Source organism: Triticum urartu, chromosome 2A, assembly GCF_056163025.1.
Source record: "Triticum urartu cultivar PI428250 chromosome 2A, HENAU_Tu73, whole genome shotgun sequence".
Classification (NCBI taxonomy): Eukaryota; Viridiplantae; Streptophyta; class Magnoliopsida; order Poales; family Poaceae; genus Triticum; species Triticum urartu.
The window spans coordinates 417,304,463-417,326,863 of NC_141874.1; positions in this window are offsets into that span (position 1 = coordinate 417,304,463).

Consider the following 22,401-nt stretch of genomic DNA (forward strand, 5'->3'; position numbering starts at 1 on the left):
AGGCTGGCTCGCCACTCGGTAGGAAATTATTTTTACAAACTTAGGCGAAGCGGATTCGCAGCTAAGCCACCCACCGGGGGATTTCTCACACAAACAAAAACAATAATAATCACTGGGAGAATTATAATGCTCTTGTCTTTGATAAATAAACTACATGAGTTTTTTCTTATTACATCTCATCCGAGTGAGAATTCAAGTATAAAAGGGGCGGAGGAGCTCCGCATTCCAGGCTCGCGGCTCATCAATCTGGCGATCGACATTGTAGAGGTGGTATGCTCCATTGTGGAGGACTCTGGTGACTATGAAGGGGCCTTCCCAAGTAGGAGCGAGTTTGTGTGGTTTCTGCTGATCCACTCGGAGGACTAAGTCTCCTTCTTGGAAGGCTCAACTCTTCACGTTTCTGGCATGGAATCGACGCAAGTCTTGCTGATAGATGGTCGATCGGATCATGGCCATTTCTCTTTCTTCTTCTAGGAGGTCGACTGCGTCCTGCCGGGCTTGTTCTGCTTCATCTTCAGAGTAGAGCTCGACTCGGGGAGCGTTGTGAAGCAGGTCACTCGGCAAGACTGCCTCGGCTCCGTAGACCAGAAAGAATGGGGTTCTTCCGGTCGATCGGTTCGGGGTTGTCCTCAATCCCCAAAGGACTAATGGAAGCTCGTCGACCCATGCACCTGCTGCGTGCTTGAGATCGCGCATCAATCAGGGTTTCAGTCCTTTGAGAATTAGGCTGTTTGCCCTTTCTGCTTGCCCATTCGACTGGGAGTGAGCGACCGAAGCATAGTCGACCCGAGTGCCCTGAGAGGTGCAAAAGGCCCTGAATTTGTCGGAATCGAAGTTTGACCCATTGTCAGTGATGATGCTGTGCAGAACTCCATATCTGAATATCAACTCTCTGATGAAACTGATAGCAGTGCAAGCATCAAGATTCTTGATAGGCTTGGCTTCAATCCATTTGGTGAACTTGTCGACTACTACCAGTACATGAGTGAAGCCGCTCCTGCCCGTTCTCAATGGTCCAACCATGTCCAGCCCCCAAACAGGGAAGGGCCAGACGAGTGGAATGGTTTTCAGGGCTGACGCGGGCTTGTGCGACATATTGGAGTAATACTGACATCCTTCACATTTGTCGACTATCTCTTTTGCCATTTCATTGGCTCTTGGCCAGTAGAATCCCGCTCGGTATGCTTTAGCCACAATGGTCCGAGAGGACGCATGATGACCACAGGTCCCCGAGTGGATATCATCAAGGATCATCTGACCTTCTTCTGGTGTAATACACTTCGGGCTGACCCCAGTCGCGCTTTCTCTATATAACTGTCCCTTTATGACTGTAAAGGCCTTGGATCGACGGACGATCTGTCGAGCCTCTTCTTCGTCCTCTGGGAGTTCTTTCCTTAGGATGTACGCGATGTACGGTACTATCCAGATGGGAGTGATGACCAAGACTTCCATGATCAGGTCGACCACAGCTGGAATTTCAACTTCAGTCGAATCCGTGGCACTTTTTGGCTGCGGGGCCTCTTCAGTGAAGGGATCCTCCTGAACTGATGGTGTGTGGATGTGTTCCAAAAACACATTGCTGGGAATGACTTCTCTTTTGGAACCTATTTTTGCCAGATCATTAGCTGCTTGATTTTTCAGTCGGGGTATGTGATGAAGCTCTAACCCCTCGAATTTCTTCTCGAGCTTTCTCACTGCATTGCAATAACCAGTCATGGCTGGACTTCTGACGTCCCATTCCTTCATCACCTGATTAACCACCAAATCTGAGTTGCCATAGACCATGAGGCGACGGACGCCGAGTGAAATGGCCATGCACAACCCATATAAAAGTGCTTCGTATTCTACCTCGTTATTGGAGGAATCAAAGTGGATTTGAAGAACATATCTGAGTTTATCTCCTCTGGGGGAGACCAACACCACTCTGGCACCGGAACCATTCAGCATCTTGGAGCCGTCGAAGAATATGGTCCAATGCTCCGAGTGAACCTGAGTCGGCAGTTGCTGTTCAATCCACTCGGCGACGAAATCTGCAATTGCCTGGGACTTGATAGCTTTCTTTGCCTCAAACTTGATATCTAGAGGAAGGAGTTCAATCGCCCATTTTGCCACTCGACCAGTTGCATCCCTGTTATGCAGGATCTCTGACAATGGAGCATCACTGACGACTTTAATGGAATGATCAGAGAAGTAGTGAGCAACTTTCTTTGTGGTCATATAAATCCCATATACAAGCTTCTGATAATGAGGATATCTTTGCTTCGATGGGGTCAAGACTTCGGAGATATAATATACTGGGCGCTGAACTTTGAAGGTTTTTCCTTCTTCTTCCCCCTCGACCGTAAGTACCGTACCGACGACTTGTCTTGTGGCTGCAATGTAAAGCAGCAAAGGCTCCTTGCTGATTGGGGCAACAAGCACCGGCTGGGTGGAGAGCAGAGCTTTGAGCTCTGCAAACGCTGCATCAGCTTCAGGAGTCCACTCGAACTTGTCGGACTTCTTCATCAGTCGGTAAAGAGGCAATGCCTTTTCACTAAGACGAGATATGAATCGACTTAGGGCGGCCAAGCAACCAGTAAGCTTCTGGACGTCGTGCACTCGCACATGACTTTTCATTCGGAGTATGGTACCGACTTTTTCTAGATTGGCGTCGATTCCCCGTTCGGAAATGAGAAAACCGAGTAATTTTCCGCCAGGAACTCCGAATGTGCACTTTGATGGATTAAGCTTGATATCATACCTCCTGAGGTTGGCAAAGGTTTCAGCAAGGTCAGTCAGTAGGTCGGAACCCTTCCGTGACTTGACCACAATATCATCCATGTACGCCTCCACATTCCGACTGATTTGAGTGAGCAAACACTTCTGAATCATCCTCATGAATGTGGCTCCGGCATTCTTGAGGCCGAACAACATGGTAACATAACAGAAGCACCCGAATGGAGTGATGAAGGCTGTTTTGATCTCGTCAGGTCCATACAGACGGATCTGATGGTACCCGGAATAGGCGTCTAAAAAAGACAGTCTCTCACATCCCGCAGTCGAGTCGACTATCTGATCGATGCGGGGGAGATAAAAATGATCTTTCGGGCAGGCCCGATTGATATGTTTAAAGTCAATGCACATGCGAAGTGACTTGTCCTTCTTGGGGACCATAACAACGTTGGCGAGCCACTCGGAGTGGTAGATTTCTCGAATGAACTCCGCTGCTAAGAGCCGAGCCACCTCCTCACCAATGGCCTTTCTCTTCTGGATGGCGGACCATTGGAGATGTTCCTTGACAGGTTTTACTTTTGAGTCGACTCTTAGGCGGTGCTCAGCCAGCTCCCTGGGAACACCCGGCATGTCAGAAGGCTTCCATGCGAAAATGTCCCAATTATCACGGAGGAACTGGATGAGCGCTTCTTCCTATTTGGAGTCGAGTGTTGTCGAGATATGAGTTGGAGCAGCACTGGGGTCAGTCGGGTGGATGTGAGCTGTCTTCGTATCGCCAGTCGATTGAAAAGCTGATTTTGTAGCGGGCTTCTTGGCTCGCAACAAATCACTCGGGTCTGCAGTCTTCTGGTATTCCTGCAACTCCACCACTGCCATCTGAGCATCGACGATCTTCGAACCTTTCTAAAAACATTCTTCCGCTTTCTTCTGATTGCCCGTAATAGTGATCACACCTTTGGGGCCAGGCATCTTCAATTTGAGATACACATAACATGGTCGGGCCATGAAGCGTGCATAAGCTGGCCTGCCCAAAATAGCGTGGTAGGCACTCTGGAAGTCTACAACTTCAAATGTCAACTTTTCTTTGCGGTAATTCTTGGAATCACCAAAAACCACATCAAGAGCAATCTGGCCGAGTGATTCAGCCTTCTTCCCAGGAATGACTCCATGGAAACTCATGTTGCTGGCACTGAGTCTGGACATCGGAATGCCCATCCCTTTCAACGTCTCAGCATATAATATGTTCAAACCACTGCCACCATCCATCAGGACTTTGGTCAGTCGAGTGCCTTCAACAACTGGGTCGACCACCAAAGCTTGCCTCCCAGGGGTGGCGATGTGCGTTGGGTGATCGGACCGGTCGAATGTTATGGCAGTCTGAGACCACTTCAGATAACTGGGTGTCGCCAGAGCGACCATATTCACCTCTCGGTTGATAACTTTCAGTCGACTTTTGCTTTCAACATCAGCAAAAATCATCAGAGTGGAATTGACCTGAGGGTATCCGTCGTCACTATCTTCCTTGTCCTCAACTTTGTCCGACTCCTTTTCCTTATCTTTGGGCTGCTTGCCCTGGAACTGCTGGATCAAGAGTCGACACTATCGAGTGGTATGTTTCAGGTAAATGAAATTACCCTCTTCATCTTTCTTGGTGTGGACGAGACATGGCAAATCCAACACATCATTTCCGTCCTGGTCTTTAACTTTCTTGGGGTTCCAAGGTCCTTTAGGTTTCCCTTTAAACTTTCCTTGGGTTACAGCTAAGGCTTCCCCAGGAGCAGCCGGCTCGGCTTTCCGCTTCTGTTTCCGATTGGGATTTCCTCCGGTTTCTTGGGCGACTGATTTGAGGTTGCCACTCCTGAGTCGATCCTCATCTTCACCATTAGCGTACTTGGTGGCAATCTCCATCATCCGGTTCAGAGACATATCTCCAGTCCGACCGAATTTCAGATTCAGTTCTCTGTACTTGACGCCTTCTTTGAAGGCACAGACTGCTTGGTGGTCAGGCACATTCTCTACCGTGTGATGCAACGTGATCCATCTCTGGATGTAATCCCTCAAGGTTTCATTCGGCTTCTGCACGCAAGACCGCAGTTCCGTCAGCCCTGCCGGCCGCTTGCATGTTCCTTCAAATGTGGTGACAAACACTCGGGCGAGATCTTCCCAAGTATAAATGCTGTTGGGTGCTAACTGGTTCAGCCATGCTCTGGCCGAGCCCTCCAACATGAGAGGCAGGTGCTTCATAGCCACTTCATCATTGCCGCCGCCAATCTGGACGGCCACTCGGTAGTCTTCAAGCCAAGTATCAGGCTTGGACTCGCCAGTGAACTTGCTGACTCCAGTCGCCAACCTGAAGTTGGGAGGAATCACAGCGGCCCTGATGGCTCTACTAAAGCACTCTGGCCCCGAAACATGTGCTCTACTGCTGGCAGGAGCATCTCTGTTGTGACCTTCCCGGTGAGCTCTGTTCCTGTCGACCAAACCTTGAACGAGAATGGATCTCGCATCAAAGCCTGGCTCCCTAGAGTCGACTGGAATCCTTTGCCCAACACTACGAGGGTGCCTGTCATCCTGTTGTCGAGGCGCATACAACCCGCTCCTCGGGGGAGGGGTGGGCACTCGACGTCGATCATCACAATCGAATCGGTGATCATATTGCTCATGGTTCCCATACTGATTACGCCGGTCCCCACGTCCCTCACGCCTCGAGGGTGATCTTGGGCTATGAGCCGACTGGACTGTGTCTGCAGCAACGGATCTGCTGTGAATCCTGTTCCGCGACTGAGAAACAGCGGAATTCTGGTCTCCTGCTGCCCGGAGTAACGCTCTGATCTGCAGCAAGCCTCTGCCAGCCTCCGACTGGGAAGGCTGAATCGACTCTGCTATATGGGCTGCAGCTGCTAAATTCTGAATCAGAGTTCGATATACCTGCGGGGGCGGGAAGAGCTGACGTCGACTGGATTCGGGAACCCGTTGTCGCGCACGCTCGTCGAGTGCTCGCTGGAGGTTCTCCAGTCGAGTGCGCTCGGCCAAGTTTGCCAGGCGCGCGTCTTCCAAGGCACGAGCCTCGGGGGTTTCTCCAATGATAGGAGTGTGTAGTGCATCCATGTTCCAGCAGCGAAGTTCTTCTCTCTGCAGCGACGTGAGAGGCTCGGGAAGATATTCCTCATGGGGACGCGACGGGTCGCCTCCACCCGCGCCTCCGTCGGTGCGGGGAAAACCGGGAGGACTGGGCGGTCCATTGACCATCAGAACCTCCGCCGCCGTATCGCTGCTGTCGCACTCGGATGCGGTCTCTACGGAGCCCGTCGACAGGTCGAATAGGCCGTAGAGGGATTCGTCGGGCTCGATCACCATGACTTGAGGGGTGGCCGACTGGCGTGCCACCGCGTGTCTCACCCACCGCTGAAGTCTCGACCGACTGGAGCGCTTGCGCCGGCGGGAAACAGGGAGGGAGGACAACACAGGAGCCGACCGGTAGGGGGTCGACGGTTGCCGCAGGAGAACGCCACGGAAGCACGCGCTAAAGTGCGTTGCCCCACGTACAGGGAGTGCGTCCACGTCGAGCGGAGCCTCCTGAAGCCAAGCGGAGTCGTCGGCGATGAACGTGAGCGTGCCGAGACGGATCTCACGGCCCTCCACCAAAACTCCGCTGAAAACCATGATGATTCAGGTCAGAAAAGATCGCAACTTCTCCAACAAAACGCTAAAACACCTGCCCCACGGTGGGCGCCAACTGTCATGGTTCTAAGTCTGACAGTAGTGTAGGGGGGTAAGTATGGAGAGGCAAGATCTTAGCTATGGAGAAGTTGTAAGCACGCAAGGTTTACGAGTTCAGGCCCTTCTCGGAGGAAGTAATAGCCCTACGTCTCGGAGCCCGGAGGCGGTCAACTGGATTATGCGTGCATGAAATACAGGGGTGCGAACCCTTGTCTCGGAGGAGGGGGGTGGCTTATATAGAGTGCGCCAGGACCCCAGCCAGCCCATGTTACAAAGGGTTCAATGTACATTAAGGCAGGGCGTTACTGGTAATGCTAGTAATAAAGTGCTATGATGACCATAAAAGCTACTTAATAACCGACCGTTAGCATGCGGGGTGCCTTTAGGTCTCCTGACTATCGAGTGGCTTGGTCTTGGTTGAGTGGTTGCTTCTTGGTCGAGTATCTTCGAGTCTGTCGAGTGAACACCTCCAAGTCGATTGAAAGATGATTTCTTCTGGAGATGTCCTTGGGTAGGTCAGTTTGGACAGGCCATGCCCCTACCCTAGGTACATAGCTTCATCACGACATTTTTAGTAAGTGCTTGAACGAGTCCTGCTAAAGGAGTTCGGCGAAGAAGTCGACTAACAGCGTTATGTCTGTAGGTATGCTGACGGGTCGTCCCGCGGAGGAAATGCCCGGGTCTGTGGGTGATCTTCTGTCCGAGCTGTCACATCTGCACGAACAAGTTCGGCAGGTGATGCAGGGCGTTGCCCAGGCCTTGTGGCCGTCCGTCTCCCTGCCAGAAGGCGTTGCTGAGCTTGCGGAGAAGCTGAAGGGAGCATGGCGGCGCTTCTGTTTATGGAAGATATCAGCCTACCGACAGGGTGCCAGAGAAGCCTGGGCCATGGTGAAGACACGATATACCAAGGCAGACCCGAATCACATGGCCGAGGTCGGACCTGTGGGGTCCGACGGAAAAGAGATCCCCGTTAGATTAGTTTATGGGCAAGTAGAATTAGCCGCAAAGTATTCTCAACAGGATTGTAAGCTGGACCGCCTGTTAGATGGTATAGAGGAGGAATTTAGTCAGTCTGCATGACTATGTAATTAAAGTGACATGTATAATGCCTTCTAGCCGGATTGTAGATCATTTGTCGTTGCGGACCTTTTCGCTTCAACCTTCGGGCCCGATAGTCCGGAGTGAATCCGAATACCCGCTCAGTTATATAAAACCGGGGTATGCGTGGAGACTAGGCGTAGGGGTCATTAGTGCTTTATCAGACAAGTGCCCAACTAGTTATGTTATATTACATGGGTAGTAAGAAACATCTTCCAGGGAGAATAGTTCCGTTAAGGGTTCCTTTCCCTGGGTAAGCATGCCCTAAAGTGCATGTCCGGACTGCGATAAGAAACGCAGAAAAAGCATCTGGGGGCAGATATGGACAATAAATAAAAATCATCTTTTGTTCACCGACCTAATATTCCCTTAAGAACGCTAGCTTTCGGCTTTACCCAGTCTAAGGTACACATCCGGCTGACCCGACAGTAACAATCGCAGAGGTGCTCCCCTTATGCCCTAGCCGAATTAATGAGAACGTAGGGCATAAATACAAGAGCGAGGCAATCCAGCTTGGCCAAAACTTAAGTCATATCGATGCATATAATGGTGAAAAAGGTACATGCGGAAGTAGAACACATGTGTTGGGCATGAAGCCCGGATAAATAATTTAAGCTTCTGTGAAAGAAGCCCCCAGGTATGAAGAGTGCGGCTAGCGCATCTGTAATGTGCAAAAAGGGCACAAGGTGACCCTTGAAGGCATAGAGAAATAAGAAAAGAAAGAAAGAAAGGAAAACAAGATAGATAATGTATTTGTGAAAAAATGGACAAAGGGAGGGGACTAATATAGAGTCTGGTGCTAGGCGTAGAATCTTCGGAGCCTGGCCGCGTTCCATGGGTTCGGCTCGAGTCGACTAGTCAATGCATCCCACAGTTGGTGCGCTCCACCGGTCAGAACTTGGTCAATAATGAAGGGACCTTCCCATTTGGGCTCGAGCTTGTTCTTTTTCTTATCCGACAGACATAGAACTAGTTCGCCAACGTTATAAGTGTTGGCCCGTACTTCTCTGCTTTGGTATCTGTGAGCCTGTTGCTGGTAAAATGCGGAACGGGCTTTGGCTACGTCGCACTCCTCCTCCAAGGTGTCCAGACTGTCCTGCCGATCGAGCTCGGCTTCTCTTTCTTCGTACATGCGCACTCTAGATGAGTCATGAATTATGTCGCAGGGCAAGACTGCCTTTGTGCCGTACACCATAAAGAAGGGTGTATATCTGGTACTACCATTCGGCGTGGTCCGCAGCCCCCAGAGTACGGAGTCGAGCTCCTCTACCCAGTGCGTGTTAGACTCCGTTAAGGAACGCACTAATCTAGGTTTAATGCCGCTCATTATAAGACCGTTTGCTCGCTCGACTTGACCATTGGTTTGTGGGTGATAGACTGAGGCATAATCGAGCTTGATGCCCATTTTGCTGCACCAGAGTTTTACCTCGTCGGCCGTGAAGTTCGTGCCATTATCAGTGATGATGCTGTGGGGGACGCCATAACGGTGTACAACCCCGGATATGAAATCTATCACCGGTCCGGATTCAGCTGTTTTAACCGGTTCGGCCTCTATCCATTTGGTGAATTTATCCACCATGACCAATAAGTATTTTTTCTTGTGGGTTCCCCCTTTAAGGGGTCCAACCATGTCAAGCCCCCAGACCGCAAAGGGCCATGTAATGGGGATTGTTTGGAGGGCGGTGGGTGGCATGTGGCTTTGATTTGCAAAGAGCTGGCAACCGGCGCAACGTTGGACCAAGTCCTGTGCGTCTGCCCGGGCCATTGGCCAATAGAATCCTGTATGGAAGGCTTTGCTTACAAGAGCCCGGGCTGCGGCGTGATGACCACCGAGTCCGGCGTGAATTTCTGCCAGAAGATTCCGCCCTTCCTCTTCGGAGATGCACCTTTGAAGGACTCCGGTAGTGCTTTTCTTGTACAATTCTCCCTCATGGACCCTGTAGGCCTTGGATCGCCGCACTATGTGGCGTGCCTCATTTTGGTCCTCCGGAAGTTCCTGTCTAGTTAGGTAGGCCAGGAATGGTTCTGTCCACGGGGCAATAATGGCCATTATTTCGTGGGCTGAAGGTGTTATTTCGGTGGCGGAGCCTCCGATTGTGTCAGAGAGTTCGGTATCGGGTATTTTGGCCGGGTCCGGACTGTTGTTACCGGTGTCCCCTTCCCATGCTACATATGGCTTGAAGAGCCTTTCCAGAAATATGTTGGGGGGGGGGGGGGACCGCGTCGCGTTTTGCACTGATGCGGGAGAGGATATCCGCCGCCTGATTGTTTTCCCGAGCCACATGGTGAAATTCGAGTCCCTCGAACCGAGCTGACATTTTTAGGACGGCATTTCGATAGGCCGCCATTTTCGGATCCTTGGCGTCGAAATCTCCGTTTATTTGGGATATTGCGAGGTTTGAGTCCCCACGCACCTCCAGGCGTTGAATGCCCATGGAGACTGCCATCCGAAGACCATGCAACAGAGCTTCATATTCGGCTGCATTGTTGGAATCTGTATACAATATTTGCACTATGTACCGAACGGTATCTCCGGTTGGGGACGTCAGGACGATGCCAGCCCCTAGACCGGCCAGCATTTTAGAACCGTTGAAGTGCATGATCCAATTGGAGTATGCGCCGTACTCTTTAGGGAGTTCGGCCTCCGTCCATTCGGCGACGAAGTCGGCCGGTACTTGCGATTTAATGGCTCGGCGAGGTTTGTATGTTATGTTGAATGGGAGCAGCTCAATGGCCCATTTGGCAATCCGGCCCGTAGTGTCGCGGTTGTTGATAATATCATTAAGTGGCACTTCCGAGGCTATTGTAATCGAACACTCTTGAAATTAGTGTCGCAGTTTCCACGATGCCATGAATACCGCATATGCTATTTTTTGGTAATGCGGGTACCGTGATTTGCATGGAGTGAGGACAGTGGATACATAGTATACCGGCCTTTGAAGAGGGAATTTGTGTCCGTCCGCTTCTCGTTCGACAACGAGCACCGCGCTTACAACTTGATGAGTTGCCGCAATGTACAACATCATTGGTTCGCCGATGTTTGGTGCGGCCAGGATCGGGTTGGTTGCCAGAATGGCCTTTATTTCTTCCAATCCGACTGTGGCCGCGTCCGTCCACTCGAAGTGTTCGGCCGAATGAGGCGATAAAGGGGTAAAGCCTTTTCTCCCAAGCGGGAGATAAAGCGGCTTAGAGCCGCCATGCATCCAGTTAGCTTCTGGATTTGTTTGAGGTCTGTTGGGGTAGCCAACTGTGACAACGCTCGGATTTTGGCCGGATTAGCTTCAATACCTCTACTGGAGACAATGAATCCCAGGAGCTTTCCGGCTGGTACGCCGAAAATGCATTTTTCTGGATTGATCTTGATGTCATATGTTTGGAGGTTGTCGAATGTGAGCCTCAAGTCGTCTATCAAAGAGTCGACGTGTTTGGTTTTGACGACCACATCGTCTACGTATGCCTCTACTGTTTTGCCGATTTGTTTCTCCAGACATGTCTGAATCATGCGCTGATATGTTGCGCCGGCGTTTTTGAGCCCAAAAGGCATTGTGTTAAAACAGAAGGGACCGTATGGTGTGATCAATGCCGTTGCGGCTTGGTCGGACTCCGCCATCTTGATTTGGTGGTAACCGGAGTATGCGTCGAGGAAACACAATGACTCGTGTCCTGCAGTAGCATCAATGATTTGATCGATGCATGGGAGGGGGAAGGGATCCTTTGGGCAAGCTTTATTGAGGTCTTTGAAGTCAACACAAAGGCGCCAGGATTTGTCCTTCTTTGGTACCATCACCAGGTTTGCTAGCCAGTCCGGGTGTTTTATTTATTTGATGAATCCGGCCTCCAATAACTTGGCTAGTTCCTCTCCCATGGCCTGTCTCTTAGGTTCAGAGAAACGCTGAAGAGCTTGCTTGACCGGCTTGAATCCCTTTAGGATATTGAGGCTATGCTCGGCCAGCCTGCGTGGGATTCCTGGCATGTCTGAGGGATGCCAGGCGAATATGTCCCAGTTCTCATGCAGGAACTCTCGTAGTGCGGCGTCCACAGCGGGGCTTAGCTGTGCCCCGATGGAGGCTGTTTTTGTAGGGTCCGTTGGGTGGACTTGGAATTTGACTATTTCATCCACTGGTTTTGAAAGAGGTGGACTTGGATCGCTTGTCGAGTATCACGTCGTCCCTGTCCACTATGGAGCGTAGCATAGTTAATTCCTCGGCCGAGAGGGCTTCGGATGATGCCTCGAGGGCCAATGCGGCTGTTTTGTTTTCGGTGCGGAGTGTTGTGTCCGGATCGCTTGCGAGAGTGATGATTCCGTTGGGCCTGGGCATTTTGAGCTTCACGTACCCGTAATGGGGTACAACTTGGAAGATTGTGAATGCCTCCCATCCTAAAAGAGCGTGATAACCACTGCTGAACGGGGCCACTTGGAATGTAATTTCTTCGGACCTGTAATTATCCGGCGTGCCGAATACCACATCTAGTGTGATTTTCCCAGCACAGCATGCTTCCCGACTGGGGATGATTCCTCTAAAGGTTGTGCTACTTTGCTCAATGCGGCTCCAGTCTATTTCCATCTTTTGAAGAGTTTCCTCATAGATGAGGTTTAATCCGCTGCCGCCATCCATGAGTACCTTGGTGAGTCGAAAGCCGTCCACGATTGGACTGAGGGCCAGTGCGGCTGGTGCTCGGGCTGTTCGGAATTTAGGTTCGTCACTGGCATTGAAGGTAATAGCCGTGTCACTCCATGGATTTATTGCTGCTACATGGCAGATTTCGGCCATGCTGCGGATTGTTCGCTTGCGCCTATTATTCGACACGAAGGTCTCAAAGACCGTTAACACCATATTGTTGTCCACGGGATGGTGCTGTGTGGTATTTGGGAGAAGTAGATCCTCACCACTTTTGGCCACCTGCCGGAGTATCCAACATGCTCTAAGGCTGTGCGTTGGTATTGTATCTGCTGTACTATGAATTTTGCAGGGTCCGTTGAGCCATCCCTCCAGTACGGTTCCTTGCCCCGTAGAGGGTTTTTGCTTTTTGGTAGTTAACCCGGGTGTATTGTGATAATGCACCCTTTTATTTCGGACTGGGTTTGTGTTCAGGGCCAGATTATCCCAAAAGTTTGTTTCGGTTTTCCAGGCACTTTCCATCGCACAGTACTTTCGTACTATGGACGCCAAGTCAGCGAAGCGTGTTATCTCACGGCGATTTATGGCGTTAAGGATTCCCTTGTCTGTGCAATTATTGTGGAAAAATAAGATTGCGTCTTCTTCGCGACAGTCCTTAACCTTGTTCATCGCAAGGAGGAATCTGGCCCAGTAGTGATGTACTGTTTCCTGGGGCTCTTGCCTGATATGGGAAAGGTCGCTTGTGTTTGGGTGGGTGGGTGGAATTGAGTCCAAACCCCTACCCGATCTGGGATCCAGGGGCCGAAGAGTTTCCAATTTTGGAAGTTCCGGTTCCGGGATATTACCCGCTAATCCTGGTCCGCTGCCTGACTCTAAGTTCAGGGATTGGATGTTGTCCTCCCGCAAACGGGCGTCCGGCTCGAAGAGCTCGGGAATCCGGGCATATTTGGTCCTTAGGATAGAGGAAAGGTCGCTGCATTGTTCCTCCACCACTGCAATATGATGGGTGACCGGTGGAGAGTTAATCTCCCTTTGATCGGGTATAAGCCCAATCCGATCATAGTCCGTAGCGACTCCCAAGGCGGCGATGCGATCCAAGAGCTCATTTAAGGAGGAGAGCTCCATTGGATCCATCTGTTCGGTGAGTGCCGATTTGACGTGGAGGCTGTTTTCGATGACCCAAGAGTTCATCGTTGGTGTGGCGGCCGAACAGGCAGTCATGATGAACCCACCTAGCCGGAGAGTTTGGCCGACAGCCAAAGCTCCCCCAACAGTAGTACCGTCTTTGAAGACGAGATGAGACATCCTTCCTTCTGGCGATGTCACAGAGGAACTCTCAATGAAAGCACCAATGTCGGTGTCAAAACCGGTGGATCTCGGGTAGAGGGTCCCGAACTGTGCGTCTAAGGCAGATGGCAACAGGAGGCAGGGAACACGATGTTTTACCCAGGTTCGGGCCCTCTTGATGGAGGTAAACCCTACGTCCTGCTTGATTAATATTGATGATATGGGTAGTACAAGAGTAGATCTACCACGCGATCAGAGAGGCTAAACCCTAGAAGCTAGCCTATGGTATGATTGTCCGTTGTCCTACGGACTAAAACCCTCCAGTTTATATAGACACCGAAGAGGGCTAGGGTTACACAAGGTCGGTTACAAAGGAGGAGATATACATATCCGTATTGCCTAGCTTGTCTTCCACGCCAAGTAGAGTCCCATCCGGACACGAGACGAAGTCTTCAATCTTGTATCTTCATAGTCCAACAGTCCGGCCAAAGGATATAGTCCGGCTGTCCGGAGACCCCCTAATCCAGGACTCCCTCAACTGGACTGCAGCTAAGCCCCTGAGTGAGAGGATTGCTCACTACTCGGTAGGATTTTACAAACTTAGGCGAGTACTGGACTGCAGCTAAGCCCCCGAGTGGGAGGATTGCTCACCACTCGGTAGGATTTTCTTTCGAACTTAGGCGAAATGGATTCGCGGCTAAGCCCTTGAGTGAGAGGCTTGCTCATCACTCGGTAGGATTTTCTTTCGAACTTAGGCGAAACGGGTTCGCGGCTAAGCCCACCCACTGGGGGATTTCAGAGGTAAATAAAAACAACAACAATCGTACGAGAAGGCTGTAAAGCTCTTGTCTTTGATGAACAAATTACAAAGGTATTTATTATTACATTTTATTCGAATGAGTGCTTAAGTATAAAAGGGGCGGAGCAGCTCCGCGTTCCAAGCCCGTGGCTCATCCTTCTTATGCTCGACACTGTAAAGGTGGTATTCTCCATTGTGGAGCACTCTGGTGACAATGAAGGGACATTCCCAAGATGGGGCGAGCTTGTGTGGTTTCTGCTGATCCACTCAAAGAACTAAGTCTCCCTCTTGAAAGGCTCGACCCTTCACGTGTCTAGCGTGGAATCGACGCAAGTCTTGTTGATAAATGGTCGACCGGATCAAGGCCATCTCTCGTTCCTCCTCTAAGAGGTCGACTGTGTCTTGCCGAGCTTGTTCTGCTTCATCTTCAGAGAAGAGCTCAACTCGTGGTGCATTATGAAGCAAGTCGCTCGGAAGAATAGCTTCAGCTCCAGAGACCAAGAAGAATGGTGTTCGACCAGTCGACCGATTAGGAGTTGTCCTCAATCCCTAGAGAACTGATGGTAGTTCGTCAACCTAGGCACCCGCCGCGTGCTTGAGATCTCGCATCAGTCAGGGTTTCAGTCCTTTGAGAATCAGGCCATTTGCTCTTTCTTCTTGTCCATTCGACTGAGGATGGGCGACTGAAGCATAGTCGACCCATGTGCCTTGTGAGGCGCAGAAGGTTCTGAACTCATCAGAATTGAAGTTCGATCCATTGTCAGTGATGATGCTGTGCAGAACTCCATATCTGAAAATCAACTCTCTGATGAAACTGACAGCAGTACTAGCTTCAAGGTTCTTAATAGGCTTGGCTTCGATCCATTTGGTAAACTTGTCGACTGCTACAAGCACATGGGTGAAGCCGCTCCTAGCAGTCCTCAGTGGACCAACCATGTCCAATCCCCAAACATCAAAGGGCTAGACGAGCAGGATGGTCTTCAGGGCTGATGCAGGTTTGTGTGACATATTGGAGTAGAACTGGCAGCCCTCACATCTATCGACTATATTTTTCGCCATTTCATTTGCCCGTGGCCAATAAAATCTAGCTCGGTATGCTTTAGCCACAATGGTCCGAGAGGACGCATGGTGACCACAGGTCCCCGAATGGATGTCGTGGAGGATCACTCGGCCTTCGTCTGGCGTTATGCATTTCTGGCTGACCCCAGTTGAACTTTCTCTGAACAGTTGACCTCTTATTACAGTAAAGGCCTTGGATCGACGGACAATCTATCGGGCCTCTTCTTCATCCTCTGGGAGCTCTTTCCTCAGGATATATGCAATGTATGGCACAGTCCAGTCGGGAGTGATGACCAACACCTCCATGACTAAGTCGACCACGACTGGGACCTCGACTTCAGTCGGATCCGTGGCACTCCTAGGCTGCGGGGGCTCTTCAGTGAAGGGATCTTCTTGAACTGAAGATGCATGAATATGCTCCAAGAACACATTGCCGGGAATAGCTTCTCTCTTGGAGCCTATCTTTGCTAAATCATCTGCTGCTTGATTTTTCAGTCGGGGTACATGATGGAGCTCTAACCCCTCAAACTTCTTTTCCAACTTCCTCACCGCGTTGTAGTAACCATTCATGGCTGGGCTTCTGACGTCCCACTCCTTCATCACTTGATTGACTACCAAATCTGAGTCGCCATAGACCATGAGGCGACGGACGCCGAGTGAGATGGCCATACGCAACCCATACAGGAGTGCTTCATATTCTGCTTCGTTATTGCAGGAATCAAAGTGAATCTGGAGGACATATCTGAGCTTGTCTCCTCGGGGGGATACCAGAACCACCCCAGCACCGGAACCGTTCAGCATCTTGGAACCATCAAAGAACATGGTTCAGTGCTCCGAGTGAACTTGAGTCGGCAGTTGTTGTTCAATCCACTCGGCGAGGAAATCTGCTATTGCCTGGGACTTAATAGCTTTCTTTGCCTCAAACTTGATATCTAAGGGAAGAAGTTCAATCGCCCACTTTGCCACTCGACCAGTTGCATCTCTATTGTTCAGAATCTCTGATAATGGGGCATCGCTGACGACTGTAATGGAGTGATCAGAGAAGTAATGTGCAACCTTCTTCGTGGTCATATAAATCCCATAAACAAGCTTCTGATAATGTGGATATCTTTGCTTTGATGGAGTCAAAACTTCAGAGACATAGTATACTGGGCGCTGAACTTTGTAAGCTTTTCCTTCTTCTTCCCGCTCGACCGCAAGTACTGTACTGACGACTTGTCCAGTGGCTGCAATGTAAAGTAGTAAAGGCTCTTTGCTGATTGGAGCAGCAAGCACCGGCTGGGTGGAAAGCAGGGCTTTAAGCTCTGCGAATGCTGCATCAGCTTTAGGAGTCCACTCGAACTTATCTGACTTCTTCATCAGTCGGTAAAGAGGTAGTGCCTTTTCACCAAGGCGAGAAATGAATCGATTTAGGGCGGCCAAGCAACCAGTAAGCTTCTGGACATCGTGCACACGTACAGGGCGTTTCATCCGGAGTATGGCACCACTTTCTCTGGGTTGGCGTCGATCCCTCGTTTAGAAACGAGAAAACCGAGTAATTTTCCGCCTGGAACTCCAAACATGCACTTTGATGGATTAAGCTTGATATCATACCTTCTGAGGTTGGCAAAGGTTTCAGCAAGGTCAGCCAGTAGGTCGGAACCTTTACGTGACTTGACCACAATGTCATCCATGTATGCTTCCACATTCCGACTAATCTGAGTGAGCAAGCACTTCTGAATCATCCGCATGAATGTGGCTCCAGCGTTCTTCAAACCGAATGGCATAGTAACATAACAGAAGCACCCAAATGGGGTGATGAAAGCTGTTTTTATCTCGTCGGGTTCGTACAGACGGATCTGGTGGTACCCGGAATAAGCATCCAAAAAGGACAAATGCTCGCACCCCACAGTCGAGTCGACTATTTGGTCAATGCGAGGGAGAGGAAAGTGATCTTTCGGGCATGCCCGATTGATATTTTTGAAGTTGATGCACATGCGAAGTGAGTCGTCCTTCTTTGGGACCATGAGAACATTATCTAACCACTCGGAGTGGTAAATCTCACGGATAAACTCCGCTGCCAGAAGCCGAGCCACCTCTTCACCGATTGCCTTCCTCTTCTGCACGGCGGACCATCAAAGATGCTCTTTGACTGGTTTCACTTTTGGGTCGACTCGCAAACGATGCTCAGCCAGTCCCCTGGGAACACCTGGCATGTCCGAAGGTTTCCATGCAAAGATGTCCCAGTTCTCACGGAGGAACTGGATGAGCGCTTCTTCCTATTTGGAGTTGAGTGTTGTCGAAATGTGAGTCGGAGCAGCATTGGGATCCGTCGGGTAAATGTGAATCGACTTTGTTTCGCCAGACGACTGGAATGCTGAATCCGTGGCAAGCTTCTTGGCTCATAACAAATCACTCAGATCTGCATTTTTTTGATATTCCTACAATTCCACTATGGCCACCTGTGCATCGGCGATCTTTGAGCCCTTCTGGAAGCACTCTTCCGCCTTCTTCCGACTACCAGTGGTAGTGATCACCCCTTTGGGACCAGGCATCTTCAATTTGAGGTACACGTAACATGGTCGAGCCATAAAACGTGCATAAGCTGGCCTGCCCAGAATAGCATGATAGGCACTCTGGAAATCCACAACTTCAAATGTCAACTTTTTTTTGCGGTAATTCTTGGAGTCACCGAACACTACATCGAGAGCGATCTGACCGAGTGATGCAGCCTTCTTGCCGGGAATGACTCCATGGAAACTCATATTGCTTTCACTGAGTCTGTACATCGGAATGCCCGTTCCTTTCAACGTATCTGCATACACTATATTCAGGCCACTGCCACCATCCACCAGAACCTTAGTCAGTCGAGTGCCTTCGACTACTGGGTCGACCACCAACGCTTGCCTCCCAGGGATGGCTATGTGCACTGGGTGATCGGACTGGTCGAATGTAATGGCAGTCTGGGACCACTTCAAATAACTGGGTGTCACCGGAGCGATCATGTTCACTTCTCTGTTGATGACTTTCGGTCGACTCTTACTCTCAACGTCAGCGAAAATCATCAGAGTGGAATTCACGTGGGGATAACCATCATCATCCTCTTCCTCGTCCTCAACCTTGTCTGCTTCTTTCTCCTTTTCCTTGGGCTGTTTCTCTCGGAATTGCTGGATTAGGAGTCGACACTGTCGAGTGGTATGCTTCGGGTAAATGAAATTACTCTCTTCATCTTTTTTGGTGTGAATGTGGCATGGTAAATCCAGCACATCATTTCCATCTTGATCTTTTACTTTCTTGGGGTTCCACGACCATTTGGGCTTCCCCTTGAACTTTCCTTGAGTCACGGCTAAGGCTTCACCAGGAGCGGCTGGCTCTGCTTTGCGCTTCTGCTTCCGACTGGAGTTTCCTCCTCTGGTCTCGTGGGTGACTGTTTTGTGCTTGCCACTCCGGAGTCGGTCTTCTTCTTCACCATTGGTGTACTTGGTAGCAATTTCCATCATCCGAGTCAGAGTCATATCTCCTGTCCGACCGAATTTCAGATTCAACTCCCGATATTTAACGCCTTCTTTAAAGGCACAAATTGCCTGATGATCAGACACATTCTCCACCGTGTGGTGCAATGTGATCCATCTCTGGATATAATCTCTCAAAGTTTCATTCGGTTTCTGAACGCAACATTGTAATTCTGTCAGCCCTGCCGGCCGTTTGCAAGTACCTTCAAATGTTCTAACAAATACTCGGGCAAGATCTTCCCAAGTATAAATGCTACCAGGCGCTAACTGGTTCAGCCACGCCCTGGCTGAGCCCTCCAACATCAAAGGAAGGTGTTTCATGGCCATCTCATCATTGCCACCACCGATCTGAACAGCCACTCGGTAATCTTCAAGCCAAGTATCAGGCTTGGACTCTCCAGTGAACTTACTGACTCCAGTCGCCAACCTGAAGTTGGGAGGAATAACCGCAGCCCTGATGGCTCTGCTGAAGCACTCTGGACCTAAGACCTGCACTCTGCTGCTGGTTGGAAAGTCTCTGTCGGGACCTTCTCTGTGAGCTCTGTTTCTGTCGACCAAACCCTGAACGAGAATAGATCTCGCGTCAAAGCCCGATTCCCTGGGGTCGACTGGAATCCTTCGCCCACCACTGTGAGGGCGTCTATCATCCTATTGCCAAGGCACGTACGATCCACTCCTTGGGGGAGGCGTGCCACTCAACGATGATCGTCGTGATCGAGTCGGTGATCATACTGCTCGCGGCTTCTGTACTGATCTCGCCAGTCTCCACGCCCTTCACGCCTCGGGGGCGATCTCGGACTATGGGCCGACTGGACAGTGTCTGCCACCACAGATCTGCTATGGATCCTATTTCGCGACTGAGACACTGCTGTATTCTGCTCTCCCGCCGCACGGAGCAAGGCCCGGATCTGCACCAGACCTCGACCAGCTTCTGACTGGGAAGGTTGGATTGACTCCGCTATTCGGGCCGCAGCTGGGAGATTCTGGATAGGGGTTCGGTATACCTGAGTTGGAGGCGGAAAAAGTTGGCGTCGACTGGACTCAGGGATACGCTGCCGAGCACGCTCGTCAAGTGCGCGCTGGAGGTTCTCCAGTCGAGTGCGCTCAGCCAAGTTGGCTAGGCGCGCCTCCTCCAAGGCCTGAGCCTCAGGGGTTTCTCCAACGATAGGAGTGTGAAGTGCATCCATGTTCCGGCGATGAAGTTCCTCCCTCCTCTGTGAAGAGAGGGGTTCGGGTCGGTACTCTTCATGGACACGCGATGGATCGCCGCCACCATCGCCTCCGTCCTCACGGGTGAAGTCAAGAGGACTACGTGGTCCATTGACCATCAAAACTTCCGCGGCGGGGTCGCCGCTGTCACACTCGGATGCAGTCTCTACGGAGCCAGTCGACAGGTTGAACATGCCGTAGAGAGTTTCGTCGGGCTCGATTGCTGCGACCTGGGAGGTGGCCGATTGGCGAGCCACCGCATGCCTCACCCAGCGCTGAAGCCTCGACCGACCGGAACGTTTGTCCCAGCGGGCTGCGGGAAGGGAGGTCGGCATGGGAGCCGACCGATACTGAGTCGACGGCTGCCGAAGGAGGACGCCACGGACGCACGAGCGGAAGTGCGTTGCCCCGCGGACAGGGAGCGCCTCGACATCGAGTGGCGCTTCCTGGAGCCAAGCGGAGTCGTCGGCGATGAATACGAGCGCCCCGAGACGGATCTCGTGGCCCTTGGCCAAACCTCCGCTTGAAACCATGTTGATGGGGATCGGAAAAAATCGCAACTTCTCCAACAAGTCACTAAGACACCTACCCCACGGTGGGCGCCAACTGTCGTGGTTCTAAGTCTGACAGTAGAATGGGGGGTAGGAATGTAGAGGCAAGATCTTAGCTATGGAGGAGTTGTACACGGGAGTTTTACGAGTTCAGGCCCTTCTCGGAGGAAGTAACAGCCCTACGTTTCGGAGCCCGGAGGCGGTCGACTGGATTATATGCGTGTGTGTTATAGAAAGTGCGAACCCTTATCCCAGAGGAGGGTGGTGGCTTATATAGAGTGCGCCAGGACCCCAGCTCTCCTCCATTACACAGTGTTCAATGTACATTAAGAAGGAGACGTTACTGGTAACGCCTGCAATAAAGATACATAATGGCCATTAAAGCTATGACTTAATTCCCGACCATTGCAGAGTGGAGAGGGATCTTCTGGTAGTCGAGTGATTATCTATACGGTCGAGTGTCTTCAGGATTGTCGAGTGGAACGTTACTTCATGGTCGAGTGGATGATGATTTTTCTTCGAATGCTCCTAGTTCCTTTAGGGATGTCCTTGGGGAGGGTATCTTGGACAGATCCATGACCCTACCCTAGGTACATAGCTTCATCACGTAGTGCTAAGGTTTTTGATGACTTGTAGATTTTTGCAATAAGTATGTGAGTTCTTTATGACTAATGTTGAGTCCATGGATTATACGCACTCTCACCCTTCCATCCTTGCTAGCCTCTTCGGTACCGTGCATTGCCCTTTCTCACATTGAGAGTTGGTGCAAACTTTGCCGGTGCATCCAAACCCCGTGATATGATACACTATGTCACACATAAACCTCCTTATATCTTCCTCAAAACAGCCACCATACCTACCTATTATGGCATTTCCATAGCCAATCCGAGATATATTGCCATGCAACTTTCCACCATTCCGTTTATCATGACACATTCATCATTGTCATATTGCTTAGCATGATCATGTAGTTGACATAGTATTTGTGGCAAAGCCACCGTTCATAATTCTTCCATACATGTCACTCATGCATCATCGCAATCCCGGCACACCGCCGGAGGCATTCATATAGAGTCATATTTGTTCTAGTATCGAGTTGTAATCATTGAGTTGTAAATAAATAGAAGTGTGATGATCATCATTTTCTAGAGCATTGTCCCAAGTGAGGAATAATAAAAAAAAGAATAAAAAAAGAGAAAGGCCATAAAAAAGAGAAAGGCCATAAAAAAGAGAAGGCCCAAAAAAAATGAGAGAAAAAGAGAGAAGGGACAATGCTACTATCCTTTGCCACACTTGTGCTTCAAAGTAACACCATAATCCTCATGATAGAGAGTCTCTTGTTTTGTCACCTTCATATACTACTGGCAAATTTTCATTATAGAACTTGGCTTGTATATTCCAACAATGGGCCTCCTCAAGTGCGCTAGGTCTTCGTGAGCAAGCAAGTTGAATGCACACCCACTTAGTTTCTTTTGTTGAGCTTTCATACATTTATAGCTCTAGTGCATCCGTTGCATGGTAATCCCTAGTCCTTGCATTAACATCAATCGATGGGCATCGCCATAGCCCATTGATTAGCCTCGTTGATGTGAGACTTTATCCTTTTTGTCTTCTCCACATAACCCCCTCATTATTCTATTCCACCCATAGTGCTATATCCACGACTCGCGCTCATGTATTGCGTGAAAGTTTATAGGTTTGAGATTACTAAATTATGAAACAATTGCTTGGCTTGTCATCGGGGTTGTGCATGATGAGAGCATTCTTGTGTGACGAAAATGGAGCATGACTAAACTATATGACTTTGTAGGGATGAACTTTCTTTGGCCATGTTATTTTGAGAAGACATAATTGCT